General features: G+C 43.7%; 1 protein-coding gene across 2 annotated transcripts in view; it reads right to left on the reverse strand.

Moving 5' to 3' along the window:
* The window catches only part of STEAP3 (STEAP3 metalloreductase), a 94317-nt gene that overhangs the window by 41039 nt on the left and 39496 nt on the right, over positions 1-13782 (reverse strand). The window lies entirely within an intron of this gene.

The raw sequence follows: 13782 nt of genomic DNA on the forward strand, positions 1-13782 counted from the left end.
ATTCTTGTTGAGAAGAAAGTGAAGGGGTTCCACAAAAGTGGCTCTGAGGGGCAGGAAGGAATGATAAAAGTTCAGGAGCACCAAAAATGCTTGTAGCTCCTGTTTGGATTTGGGTTCTGGGACATCGATTATGGCACTGAGAGCTGGATGGATGTCCTCTGCGTCGAATAAGAATCCCAGGAACTCGACCCAAGACACTTTTCCTGCTTCACTTTTCGCCCAGTCGAGTCGAAACATTGTAGGATGGTGCAGAGACGGTTGATGAAGTCCTCTTCCGTCGGGGTGGCGATCAGAACACCATCAAAGAAGGACTGGATCTGGGGATACCTTTTAAGAGGGAGTCCATTAAATTTTGGAAGATCCCCGGGGCCATGCTGACCCCAAACTGCATTCTCTTAACCTTGAATACACCCCTGGGCGTAACAATCATTTGCGTCTCGGCGGTGGCTTCATCGACTGGCAGTTGTTGGTATGCCTGTGCCAGATCCAATTTGCCAAAGATTTTTGCGCCAGTGAGGGAAGCTAGAACATGGCTCACCATCGGCACTGGGTAGGCGTGGTCTTGTAGCACCCTGTTCGGCGTACACTTGTAGTCCGCACAGATGTGAACATCTCCATTAGGCTTTATGGGGGTGACAATAGAGGTTTCCCAGGTTGCGTTGGGCACTGGTTCTAACACCCCTTGGGCCACTAGGCGGTCTAGCTCCACCTCAATTTTAGGTTTGAGCGTGAAAGGGACGCTCCTGGCCTTCATTCTGATCAGCCGCACTTGGGGGTCTAGATCTAGGGACACTGGTGGCCCTTTGTAACAGCCCAAGGTACCGTCAAAGACAGATGGAAATTCACTGCAAACCCTCCCCAAGACTGTGGGGGTTAAGGCATGCACTCCCGTGACTGCAAACCCCAAAGGCACGAACCATGCCAGACCCAGCAAACTTGTGCATCGGCCACTCACCACCAGCAAGTCCAAAAGACCATCAAAATTTTTGTACTACACATGGAACTTTCCCCACCCCTTTATTTCTACATTGTTCTGTGAAAAGTCTCTGAGGATGAACCCCGCGGACTGGAGGCGAGGCCATCTGTTGGGACAGATTTTCCTGAGGGTCTCCTCCAAAATAATTGAAATGGGAGATCCTGCATCCAATTCCATCAGGCAAGGGGCTCCCTCTAACTTAACAGTCACCTTGATTTTATCTAGGGTGTCCAAAGGCAGATGGAGTACTTGTAGTGGTTGGAGTGATGTGATGCGGAGCTCCATCTCATCTGCTGACTCCTGGTGCGCGGTTTGTCGCATTCGGGTCCCTCTGGAGCGGCAGACTCCAGCGATGTGGCCAACCTTACCACAGTTCTGGCATTGGGCATCTCGGAACTGGCAGGTCCTCCGCTCGTGGAGCTCTCCGCAGCTGGCAGCATGAGGTGCAGATTGCAGCATGAGGTGGCGTTGCGGTTGGGCATGAGGCGCAGCGAGTAGGTCGGGGCAGCTGTAGGACCTCTTCCACTTCATCAGCCGATTCAACATGGTGGGCTGCCGTGGAGGCCCTCTTAGAAACTGGTGGGTTAGGCGGCAGACAGACCTCCTCAGTGAACTGATCTGCTGCCTCTGCAGTGAGGGCCTCTTCCATCGCAACCTGGAATGTGGGGTCCTTCTTGGCAAGAAGCCTCCATTGGATTCCTGAGGCCGCACACTAGCCGGTCCCGGAGGGCCTCCTCCAGGTTGCTGAAATTGCAGTGGTGGGCTGCCCTTCGGAGAGCCATAATGAAAACCATAATCAACTCACCCGCTGCCTGGTTCCTTCCGTAGAACGCATGGCGGGTCACTATGATAGAGGGTTTAGGCGTGAAGTGCTCTTGAAACTGGTTCAAGATGGTCTGATACAGCGTGTCTTTGAGGTTGGCTGGAGCCAGCAGGGAACGGAAGATCTCAAATGTCGAGCAACCGCAGACACAGAAGATGGTGGCCCACTTATCTGCCTCGTCCGTGATGGCCAAAGACTCCAGGAAGAAAGTGAAGCAGGAAGCGTACGATTCCCAGTCCTTGGTGGTGGCGTCGAACTCATCTAAGTGTCCTGGAGTGGCAGCCATGTTGTCCGGCGGTGGCGATGCGTTGTGCGGTACTGAATGCAGAGTGCAGTGATGCATGGTGCGGTGCTGATGGCTGGGGCTCCTCGCTCACCAGGATCCCACCTTCATCGCCAGTAAAATGTGCTGGGTTCAAAGCATGAAGACATCCAAGAGATAGTGAGTTCAGCTCTTTATTCAGTGATTCAGCATAGTGAGATGGGAATAGAACTGTCTGGCAGGACCAACAGCTCTGCTTATATGTATGCAAACCTCCCCACCCCAAAACCCATTACCATTATCCCATTACAAACAACTGTAGGTTAATAGCTGGCCTAACGATCCTTGATGGGCCTCCTTCCTGCATCCAGGAGGCTCTTGTTTTAGGGTCTGAAGCTCAGCCAAGTCTCTGCTGGCCCTAAGGCCAAACTCCAGTTCCAATACATAACAAATACAATTGCACATTTTCAGAATTTTTCTACAGAAATGCATTATTCTTATAAATAACAACTTAGGTCTATTGCTGAACTCAAACCATTAGGTGTCAGGGTGTTTACATTAGAAATTCACCTCATTTCTTCTTGTAACAGCTTCCTATGAACACTGATCTCCCTTGTTTCCCTGACCACATACAATACTAAATATTGATACACCATGCCATTTGTAAGAAAATGCTGTCAATGGAGCTTCCAAATTTTTATTTGTAACCCTGGAGGCAAGTTCAGGGATCTGAATTTTAATGAGATAACTTGTACTTTCTACATATAGTTTTGGACAACCGCATATTATTAAATCAACTACATTTGCAGTGCTTATGTTGAAAAAAGCTTTAGAGCACGGGTGGTCAAACATGCTTAACATAAGAGTCCCACAGAATAAATGGCAGATGTTTCAGAGCCACAAGACAGGAAGAAGAGCAGGGAAGGGAGAGGGGTGGAAAGAAAGCAACTTTAACTTTAAATGCATTCTTCAAGCTGTTGGCTGGCTTGGCGAAGGGATTTAAAGAGAGAAATGCCTGCTCCAAACTGGCCAACAGGGCAGTGGCAGCTTCAAGAGCTACACAACATGTGTGAAAGAGCCACATGCCGCTCCCGAGCTGCAGTATGGCTACCCCTACTTTAGAGTAATTTTTGATCACCTGGTAAATTAAAAGAGGAATCATGTAATGTCATAGAGCATACTTTACATTTCCCACACTTAAAATGACTACTGGGGGCCTTTTCTGTTCCATCCACCCTTTAAAACCTTGAATGAATAATCATTTCTTTGATGTATTTAGGCTTCCTAAACCCAATCCAAGATATATGTTGTCAGTCTGGCAAATCCTCCACTAAAGCCCAATTTTTAAAATATAATTTTCTGAATAGAGTTAGTCATAGGAACGTAATCAATGGTCCATGTTAGCTTGTTATTATGTTTTTTGTCTTTTGTCTTTTAATAGATTTGATGTATCCACTGCCTATACTCTTTCCTTAGCCTTACATACTATTCTTTCTGAGTACTCCCAATTTCTGAACTGTTCCTTCATCAAGTCACTGTCCATCCCAAAATCATAATTCATAGGTAAATTTCTGTTCATTCAGAAGAACTGGCCGGGGACCGTGTTGTCAGCGCTGACGGAGATGGATGCTTAATTTAGTGCTCTGCTTTCTCAGCCCCCTTAAACCAAATAAATATGCGATCTCAACATTAAAATACTTATCTCTGACATGAGAAATAAGAAGGCAGACAAGTCAGGGCCAGCTTTAAAGGACTCTAAATATATTCCTGATCTTTATGCCTGAGCTTCTGAGGGTTTTGTCAGTGATGAGAGCGAAGAAGAAAGCAACCATATGCCAACAGAACAAGGCCAGGTAAGCCAGCAGTCCCCCCATCACAAGACGAGATTTTTACCTCACTGTTTAATAAAATGGAATAGAAGCAGATGGCCAACATGTCCATTCTTATTATGCCGCTTTTAGAGCAACTGACTGAATTAAAAATATTGATACAAACTGTTAAACAAAAAGCTGACTCAGTGCATGAAATAAGCACTAATTTACAAAACGGCTACCAGGCTCTTAAGTCAGAAAATGAACGCTTACAGTCCAGAGTCTTAGCCTTGGAAGCCTCTTCACGTAAAACTCACCTTAAATTCCGGGGCTTTGATGAGTCTTTGGCCCCAATCTCAGAATTCTACATTTCTAACGGGGTGGCTTACTCATGAGTTAAAATTGGAGGTGGGGCAGCTCCTTTAATAACAGGTGCCTTCAGACTGCCCGCAATAATAAAAGATATGGTCTGAGGGACATTCTGGCTGTGATACCCGACTCCCACATGAGAAAATGATGCTGCCAGATCCAGGGGTTCTTTGTCATTTAAAGGCTCTGCTATAGCTGTCTTCCTGGACCTCCCCCTTGATGTTCTTAGTAGACGAAGAGATTTGAAACCCATTGTGGAGGCTCTACAACATGCACACATTCCTTATTGCTGGAAAGATCTAGTCAAAATACAAGTAGTCCACAAGGAACACACATATAATGCTGATGACTGGGAATCTGGGAGACTCCTTCAGAATCTCCAAGTGCCGATGCCTGCAGATTTTGGGAAGTCAGCCTCTAAGCGTAAATTGGAACGGCCACCTTCTCCAGTGATAGATTAAAAACTCTCAATTATTCAACTTTAAACTGCGCTGCTTTTGTGCTATTACAATAGCATTAAGTGCCTCTGTCTGTATAATTACAATGCTTTATGTTCAGGTTGCTTGTTATTTATATTTGTAATGAATTTTTGGGTTTGAGGGGAAGAGGGGAGAGGACTCATCATGGCTCCTACTTTTTACTTGTTTTGAAAAGTCTTTGAACATAAATTCCTTTGTTTGTGTGTGTTTACAGGTGAGTGGGTGTGGGTATACGTTTGATTTTTACTCTAATTAATTGGTGGGGAAAATATTTTTTTAAAAATAAATAAAATACATAATTCTAGATAGCACATTTTAATAATATTATCAATTTTAAAATATATAACAATAATTAATTCTGCTTCTTGTATATTTTTTCCCCAGTGTTGTGAGTTTTATTTGAGGTAGTAGGTAGTAGTTCCAGAGCTTCTTAATATTCTTCACAATTTTTAAGATTTTATCTCTTGGTACTTTAAACTTTTATATACTCTTTATATAAAAACTTTAAATATTTATATTATTCATTAATTTTTATTAATAATCTAGATATCAATTATATAACACATTTATTCATAATATTGCTTAGAAAATTATAGTGCGATTAATTCTTAGGGTGTGATTATTATTATTTATTAAAACCAATTTATTATAGGGTCACTAATTTACAGTTTAAAACATAAGAGAAGCCCTGTTGGATCAGGCCAATGGCCCATCCAGTCCAACACTCTGTGTCACAGAAGAACATAAGAGAAGCCATGTTGGATCAGGCCAATGGCCCATCCAGTCCAACACTCTGTGTCACAGAAGAACATAAGAGAAGCCATGTTGGATCAGGCCAATGGCCCATCCAGTCCAACATTTTGTGTCACATAAGAACATCAGAGAAGCCACGTTGGATCAGGCCAATGGCCCAGCCAGTCCAACACTCTGTGTCACATAAGAACATAAGAGAAGCCATGTTGGATCAGGCCAATGGCCCATCCAGCCCAACACTCTGTGTCACACAGTGGTCAAAAAACCCAAGAGCCATCAAGAGTGGGGCTAGAAGTCCTGCCACTGTGCTTCCCCCACCCCTGAAGCACAAGAATACAGAGCATCACTGCCCCAGACAGAGTTCCAACAATAAGCTGTGGCTAGTAGCCACAGATGGACCTCTGATCCATATGCTTGATTAAATTTCCTTGTAAATTAATTCTTATACTAAATTCTGTGTGTTCTTCACATATTTACTAGTAAATATAGAGTTGGCATTTTTTTAAAAAAATCATTGTAATAGCAAGTTAGATAGAACTACTGTATTTACATTATTTGTGTACTGAGTATATCTAAACTAAGGTTTAAATTGCTGACTCACCCCAAATCTAGTGCTTTCTTTTGATCCATTCATTCTTTTATTTATTTTATATACAATATCTCTCTCTCTCTCTCTCTCTCTCTCTATATATATATATATATATATAGAGAGAGAGAGAGAGAGAGAGAGAGAGATCTTTATTTTAAAAATTTAAATAAATTATTTATTTTATCCTTTTGATTCTTCATTTATTATTACTAGTATTACTATTAGTATTCCTATTATTATCCTATACTGTCTTTTTGTATTCCTGCTTTGTTCAAGTTGCTTGCTATTGCCTGTTATTGCAACCTTACAGCGAATTCTTCAAGACACTCTCAGTCCCAGTGTGAATATGACTCATTCTTTGAAGATAGTGACTCTGAATGTTAATGGTCTTTGCAACCCTATCAAACAAAAGTGGATTTTAACAAATCTTAACAAACTTCATGTTGATATTGTATTTCTTCAAGAGATACACCTGCATTCAATCTCTTCCTCCCTTTTAAAAACATTGTGGATTCAACAACAATTCCATGCCAATGGATCATCTAAATCCAGAGGAGTTTCAATTTTGCTCTCAAAAATGTTCAGTTTCAACGCAAAGCAGTTAAAAAGGATCCACTTGGCTGGTAACTCTTCGTTAAAGGACTTTTGGGTGACAAAATGTATACCCTAGCTAGTGTGTGTGCTCCGAATGATAATCAGGTGACATTTATGGACAACATTTTCACATCTCTGCAATCCTTTCTGGAAGGTGAAATAATTCTTGGGGGAGACTTCTCTGATTGTTGGCTATGGGCTTGATAGATCTACTACACCAAACCAAGGGAACAAGAAATCTCTGCTCACACATTTGTCAGTGCTTCTGGAAGAAGCTCATCTTTTAGATGTTTGGAGGCATTTGCACCCATCAGAAAAAAATTTATACCTACTACTCACTGAGACACAGTCTATACACTCAGACTGACTACATCATCACTTCAAAAACATTGGCTTGTAAAATAGGGGAAGCTGATATTGGTAACATAATGTGGTCTGACCATGCGTGAGTATCTTGTATGATGCTTACAGATAATGACCTCAGGCAAGGTCATGGTTTCTTGATAAATCACTACTCTACTCAACGTATTATACAAATGAATTGGAATTAAATGTCAAACAATATCTTTTGGAAAAAGCTAAAGATACTACATCAGCTATATGTTGGGATGCTCTTAAGGCAGTTCTACATGGAAAATACATCTTATTGTAATGTCACCTTAAAAAGACAAAAACAAACAGTGGTCACAGATCTTAAAGACAAAATCAAATGACTGGAAGGTCTTCATAAAAGGAAGGGGAGTAAAAAGGTATATAGAGAATTACTGAATACCTGCAAACTTTTAGAATCAATTGAATGCTCTCAAATTACTAAGAATTTGCTTTATATAAAACTGAAAACAAGGAGTCACTCTCCCAAGTCCCTAAGATTCTTATCATGGAGAGTGAGGGAAAAGTTTGGTGTAGTGGTTAAGTGGAGAGCCAGTTTGGTGTAGTGGTTAAGTGTGCCGAGTCTTATCTGGGAGAACCAGGTTTGATTCCCCACTCCTCCACTTGCACCTGCTAGCAAGGCCTTGGGTCAGCCATAGCTCTGGCAGAGGTTGTCCTTGAAAGGACAGCTGCTGTGAGAGCCCTCTCCAGCCCCACCCACCTCACAGGGTGTCTGTTGTGGGGGAGGAAGGTAAAGGAGATTGTGAGCCGCTCTGAGACTCTTTGGAGTGGAGGGCGGGATATAAATCCAATATCATCATATCAATATCATCAAGTTTTTAGCATCCTCCCCCTCTTGAAAAAAACGTAAGACCCGGCCGAATAGGCACATTATCGGCCGGTCTCGAATTTGCCCTTTTTGGGCAAACTTATCGAGAGGGCAGTGGCGTTGCAGCTACAGAGTTTCCTGAAGGATGCTTCCGTTCTTGATCCCATCAGTCTGGCTTTCGCCCGGGCCATGGGACGGAGACAGTGTTGGTTGCCCTGGTGGATGACCTTCAACGGCATCTGGATCGAGGCAGCTCGGCAGTACTGATGCTGTTACACCTATCAGCAGCGTTCAATACGGTCGACCATCGGTTGCTGACTTGCCGCCTCACCGACGCGGGGATTCAGGGGCTGGCTTTACAATGGCTTTCCTCTTTCCTTGATGGTCGGGGACAAAGGGTGGCAATTGGGGGTGAACTGTCCCGGAGACATACGCTTGATTGCGGAGTGCCTCAAAGGGTGGTGCTTTCCGCGATATTGTTTAACATCTACATGCGCCCCCTTGCCCAGATTGCCCGAAGGTATGGGTTGGGTTGTCATCAGTACGCTGATGACACCCAGCTCTATCTACTTATGGACAGCCGGCCTGCCTGTGCCCCAGAAAATTTGGACCGGGCGTTACAGGCCGTGGCTAGGTGGCTCAGGCTGAGTGGATTGAAGCTGAATCCGGCAAAGACAGAGGTCCTTTGCTTGGGTCGTCATGGCCCAGGAGGGGAAATCCCCCTGCCAGTTTTTGACGGTGCGCCACTGACAGCGGCGCACAAGGTCAAGAGTCTGGGGGTACTATTGGAGCCTTCTCTAACAATGGAGGCTCAGATAGCAGCCACTGCCAAGTCCATTTTTTCATCTTAGGCGGGTGAGGCAGTTGGCCCCTTTCCTGGAGCACGACGATCTAGCAACGGTCACCTCGAGGTTGGACTACTGTAATGCCCTCTACATGGGGCTGCCCCTGTGCCGAACCCGGAAGTTGCAGTTAGTGCAGAATGCCGCCGCCTGGCTGTTATTAGGGCTCCCAAGATGGGAGCACATTTGGCCGGGGCTCTGGGATCTGCACTGGCTGCCAATAATATACCAAGTCCGGTACAAGGTGCTGGTTATTACCTTTAAAGCCCTATATGGCCTAGGACCTGCCTACCTTAGGGACCGTCTCTCCCCACATGTTCCCCAGAGAGTACTGAGATCGAGCTCTCAAAATCTACTTGTAATCCCCGGGCCAAAGGAGGCCCGTCAGAAATCCACCAGGGACAGGGCCTTTTTGGTAATGGCTCCTTGCTGGTGGAACCAGCAGCCGGAAGAGGTGAGGGCCCTGTGGGACCTTGGGCAGTTCCGCAGGGCCTGTAAGACAGCCCTCTTCCGGCTGGCCTATAACTAACTGACATTGGAAACTTTATGGAAGGTTGTAGTGAAGCACTTTGGCAGATTGTTTGTTCTATATGTTTTACTATTTTATTGTTTAAATTATTGCAAACTGATGTATTTTAAAAACCAAATTTTATGTTAGATTTTATATGTTGTAAGCCACCCTGAGCCGCTTCAGTGGGAAGGGCGGGATATAAACTGAAACTGAAATATGGAGTTGGATCCTGACACAATAGGTCTGCCTTTAGGTGGATGCTCTAATTTATGGATTTTAGGTAACATGTAAAAGATGGGCAAGAGCCCCGTGGTGCAGCGTGGTAAAGCTGCAGTACTGCAGTCGGAGCCCTCTGCTCAGGACCTGAGTTTGATCCCAGCGAAAGCTGGTTCAGGTAACTGGCTCCAGGTTGGCTCAGCCTTCCATCCTTCCAAGGTCGGTAAAATGAGTCCCCAGCTTGCTGGGGGAAAGTGTAGATGACTGGGGAAGGCAATGGCAAACCACCCCGTAAAAAGTCTGCCATGAAAATGTTGTGAAAGCAGCGTCACCCCAGAGTCGAAAATGACTTGTGCTTGCACAGGGGACTACCTTTACCTTTAAAGGATGGGCATCTTAGATGTTGATTAATAAGAAATTTTGTGTTCTCATCTATATAGCCTGCAAGTAAGCCCTCCTCCAATAAAATCCTAATAAGATTGACTATATGTTTTATAGCGTCTGAGCTGATTTTAATATAATTGGTTTCATCCCCAAGTTGACTTCTAATTTCCCATACATAATCCTTAGTATCTTGACTAATGACAGCTCCTCCCTTATCTGCCTCTTTTAAAGACTCTGGCAAACCTTTATTAGGCTTTTGTTCATAAGAATCCAGATAATAACAAGTAGGAAACCATACAATTATATTATAAAAGAAATTGCGATTTAGAACTATAAACATGTAAATTTAGTATAAAATCAAGGATAGACTAAAAAAATGATCCTGTCAATACTTCTTTGTTTCTTCCCTAACCTAATAAACCCAGACAACCCTCCTACTCAGTTTGATTATTGCCCAGCGGTGAAAATAGAAACAAATATGAATATTAATTGAAACATGCATACAAATAGAGTGAAGACATTTTTGTTTAGAGTTTTAAAAGCACAGATATTACTTTCCAACTTTGCTGAGAATTCTTAGCCTCTGTTAGTTCCAATACTGGGGTAGGGGGAAATAAACTAAAATGTATAATAAGGGATGGGATGAGAAGAGTGAAACCGACAGGGGAGGAACAGGTATGGCAAAAAAAAAAAAAAGCAAGGCAGGGGAGGGGAAAAGGTGGGGGGAAATACAAGGTGGGGAAAGGAAGGGGCACATACTTTGTAAACTGACTGGCATTGAGCAGGGGCTCAGTCAAGTACTGCACAATATTCATAGAATCATAGAGTTGGAAGGGACCTCTAGGGTCATCTAGTCCAACTCACAAATACCTCCCCCTAAATTCACAGGATCTTCATTGGTCTCAGATGGCCATCAAGCCTCTGTTTAAAAACCTCCAAGGAAGGACAGCCCACCACCTCCTGAGGAAGCCTGTTCCACTGAGGAATCGCTCTAATGGTCAGGAAGTTCTTCCTAGTGTTGAGCCAGAAATTCTTCTGATTTAATTTCAACCCATTGGTTCTGGTCCTACCTTCTGGGGCCACAGAAAACAATTCCAGACCATCCTCTAGATGACAGCCCTTCAAGTACTTGAAGATGGGGATCATATCACCTCTCAGCCACCTCCTCTCCAGGCTAAACATCCCCAGCTCCTTCAACCTTTCCTCATAGGACTTGGTCTCCAGACCCCTCACCATCTTTGTCGCCCTCCTCTGGACCTGTTCCAGCTTGTCTATATGCTTCTTAAAATGTGGTGCCCAAAACTGAACACAATACTCTAGGTGAGGTCTTACCAAATAAAAGTAAAGCGATACCATCTCTTCATGTGATCTGGACCCTATACTTCTGTTGATACAGCCCAAAAGTGTATTTGCCTTTTTAGCCACCACATCACACTGTTGACTGATGTTCAACGTATGATCCACTAAGACTCCTAGATATTTTTTGCACATACTACTGCTAAGACAAGTCTCCCCCATCCTATAACCATGCATTAGATTTTTCTTACCTAAATGCAGAACCTTACATTTATCCCTGTTAAAATTCATTTTATTGATTTTAGCCAAGTTTTCCAGCCTGTAAAGGTCATCCTGTATCCTGTTTGTCTTCTACTGTATTTGCAACTCCTCCCAATTTAGTATCATTGGCAAATTTAATCAGCATTCCCTCTATTCCTTCATCCATATTGTTCATAAAGATGTTGAACCCCTCCTGAACCCCCTTCCTCCAAAGTATTTCTGACAATGGGATTTTACCCAACATAGTTCTAAGTTTATCAAAGTTTGCCTTTCTGAAGTCCAACCTATAAGTCTGACTATGTATAGCTTTTCCCTTCCCTAAGACTGTAAATTCCAAAATCACATGGTCACTACTGCCCAGGGCGCCCACTATTTCCACTTCTTCAATCACTTCTTCCTTCTTGGTGAGAATCAAATCCAAAATAGCAGATCCCCTTGTTTCCTTCTTCACTTTCTGGAAAAGGAAGTTGTCAGCAAGACAAGTCAGGAATCTATTTGACTTTTCATTTTTAGCAGAGTTGGACTTCCAACAGATGTCCAGAAAATTGAAATCTCCCATGATCACTGTATCCCTTCTCTTGGAGAACTTTGCAATCTGCTGTAAAAGTATCTCATCCTAGTCCTCTGCCTGACTTGGTGGTCTATAGCAGACTCCCAGAATAATATCACTGTTGTTTCTTACTCCTTTTATTTTTACCCAGAGACTCTCAAATGAGCTGCCATGCTCAGATTCACATATATCCTCACAAGTATATATCTCCTTCACATATACTGCTATGCCTCTGCCCTTTCTCATTTGCCTGTCCCTTTAAAATAAGTTGTACCCCTGAATCCTAATATTCCAGTTGTGAGTGTCATCCCACCAAGTTTCAGTAAGGCCTATTATGTCACAGTCTCCTTCCTGTATTAGGACTTCCAGTTCCTCCTGTTTGTTTCCCATACTCTGTGCATTAGTGTAGAGACATTGGAATCCATGTTTTATGAATCCCGAGGGTTTAGTTTCTGTACAAACATATGAACATATATGAACATATGAAGCTGCCTTCTACTGAATCAGACCTTTGGTCCATCAAAGTCAGTATTGTCTTCTCAGACTGGCAGCAGCTCTCCAGGGTCTCAAGCTGAGGTTTTTCACACCTATTTGCCTGGACCCTTTTTTAGTTGGAGATGCTGAGGATTGAACCTGGGACCTTCTGCTTCCCAAGCAGATGCTCTACCACTGAGCCACCGTCCCTCCCTTCAAGTTAACATTACCTAGCATATGCGCCACTCTCTGCAAATCTTTAATGTTCTTATCCCCAGTTTCTGCCATCATACGAGGCTTTGAATTACTGTCTCGCTCCCCCATACAATTTAGTTCAAAGCCCTCCTTATTAGGTTAGCAAGGCTGTTACCAAACACCCTTTTTCCTACCGCCATAAGGCGCAAACCATCTCCCAATAGAAGACCACCATCTCAAAAGCGTAAGCCACCAATCAACACTCCTATTCACCAATCAACACTTGTTTCATTAAAGGTGTTTATTGAATGAGCAAAGACATTACAGGCAAGCAAGTCCTTGCTGAAACTAAGGTGTATGGCCCCTGCCCTCACAGTTATACCCTGGGTCTAGCCATTGCAATCTTCAAAAGCTTAAGTGCCAAAATCTGCCAATAGCATATCCCCCTATGCATTCCAAACCCCTCTTAGCATGAAGAAACAAAACTATGAGAGTCGCTGGGATTGAGATAACAGTGGTTAGCCTTGGAGTAACTCTGTGTGCATTCCTAGGGTGGAAAGGATGTTTGATACGTTGCAGACACAACAAACTATATTCAAAGCAGATAAATTACAGTAAAGAAGGACCAAAAGGTTAATTTAGGTTACATCAAGTCATAAATCTCATCATGGCAATAGGCACTCTTGACAAATGAAGTCTCTCTTTTTATAGATATATGTTTGTCCTGTGACCAATTTCTTAAGGCCTCAGACTCCTCTTTTGTTAGGTCATACCACTGCTTCTGATGTTCCTGTTCAGCCTTGGAAATGCCCCTAAGGACCATGTTTTAAAAGTGAACATATGAACATCTGAAGCTGCCTTCTACTGAATCAGACCCTTGGTCCATCAAAGTCAGTATTGTCTTCTCAGACTGGCAGCGGCTCTCCAGGGTCTCAAGCTGAGGTTTTACACACCTATTTGCCTGGACCCTTTTTGGAGATGCCAGGGATTGAACCTGGGACGTTCTGCTTACCAAGCAGATGCTCTACCACTGAGCCACCATCCCTCCCCAAAGCCACCGTCCCTCCCCTGAGCCACCGTCCCTCCCCTAACATATGAAGCTGCCTTATACCGAATCAGACCTTTGGTCCATCAAAGTCAGTATTGTCTTCTCAGACTGGCAGCAGCTCTCCAGGGTCTCAAGCTGAGGTTTTTCACAC

Source organism: Heteronotia binoei, chromosome 21 (genome assembly GCF_032191835.1).
Source record: "Heteronotia binoei isolate CCM8104 ecotype False Entrance Well chromosome 21, APGP_CSIRO_Hbin_v1, whole genome shotgun sequence".
NCBI classification, from domain to species: domain Eukaryota; kingdom Metazoa; phylum Chordata; class Lepidosauria; order Squamata; family Gekkonidae; genus Heteronotia; species Heteronotia binoei.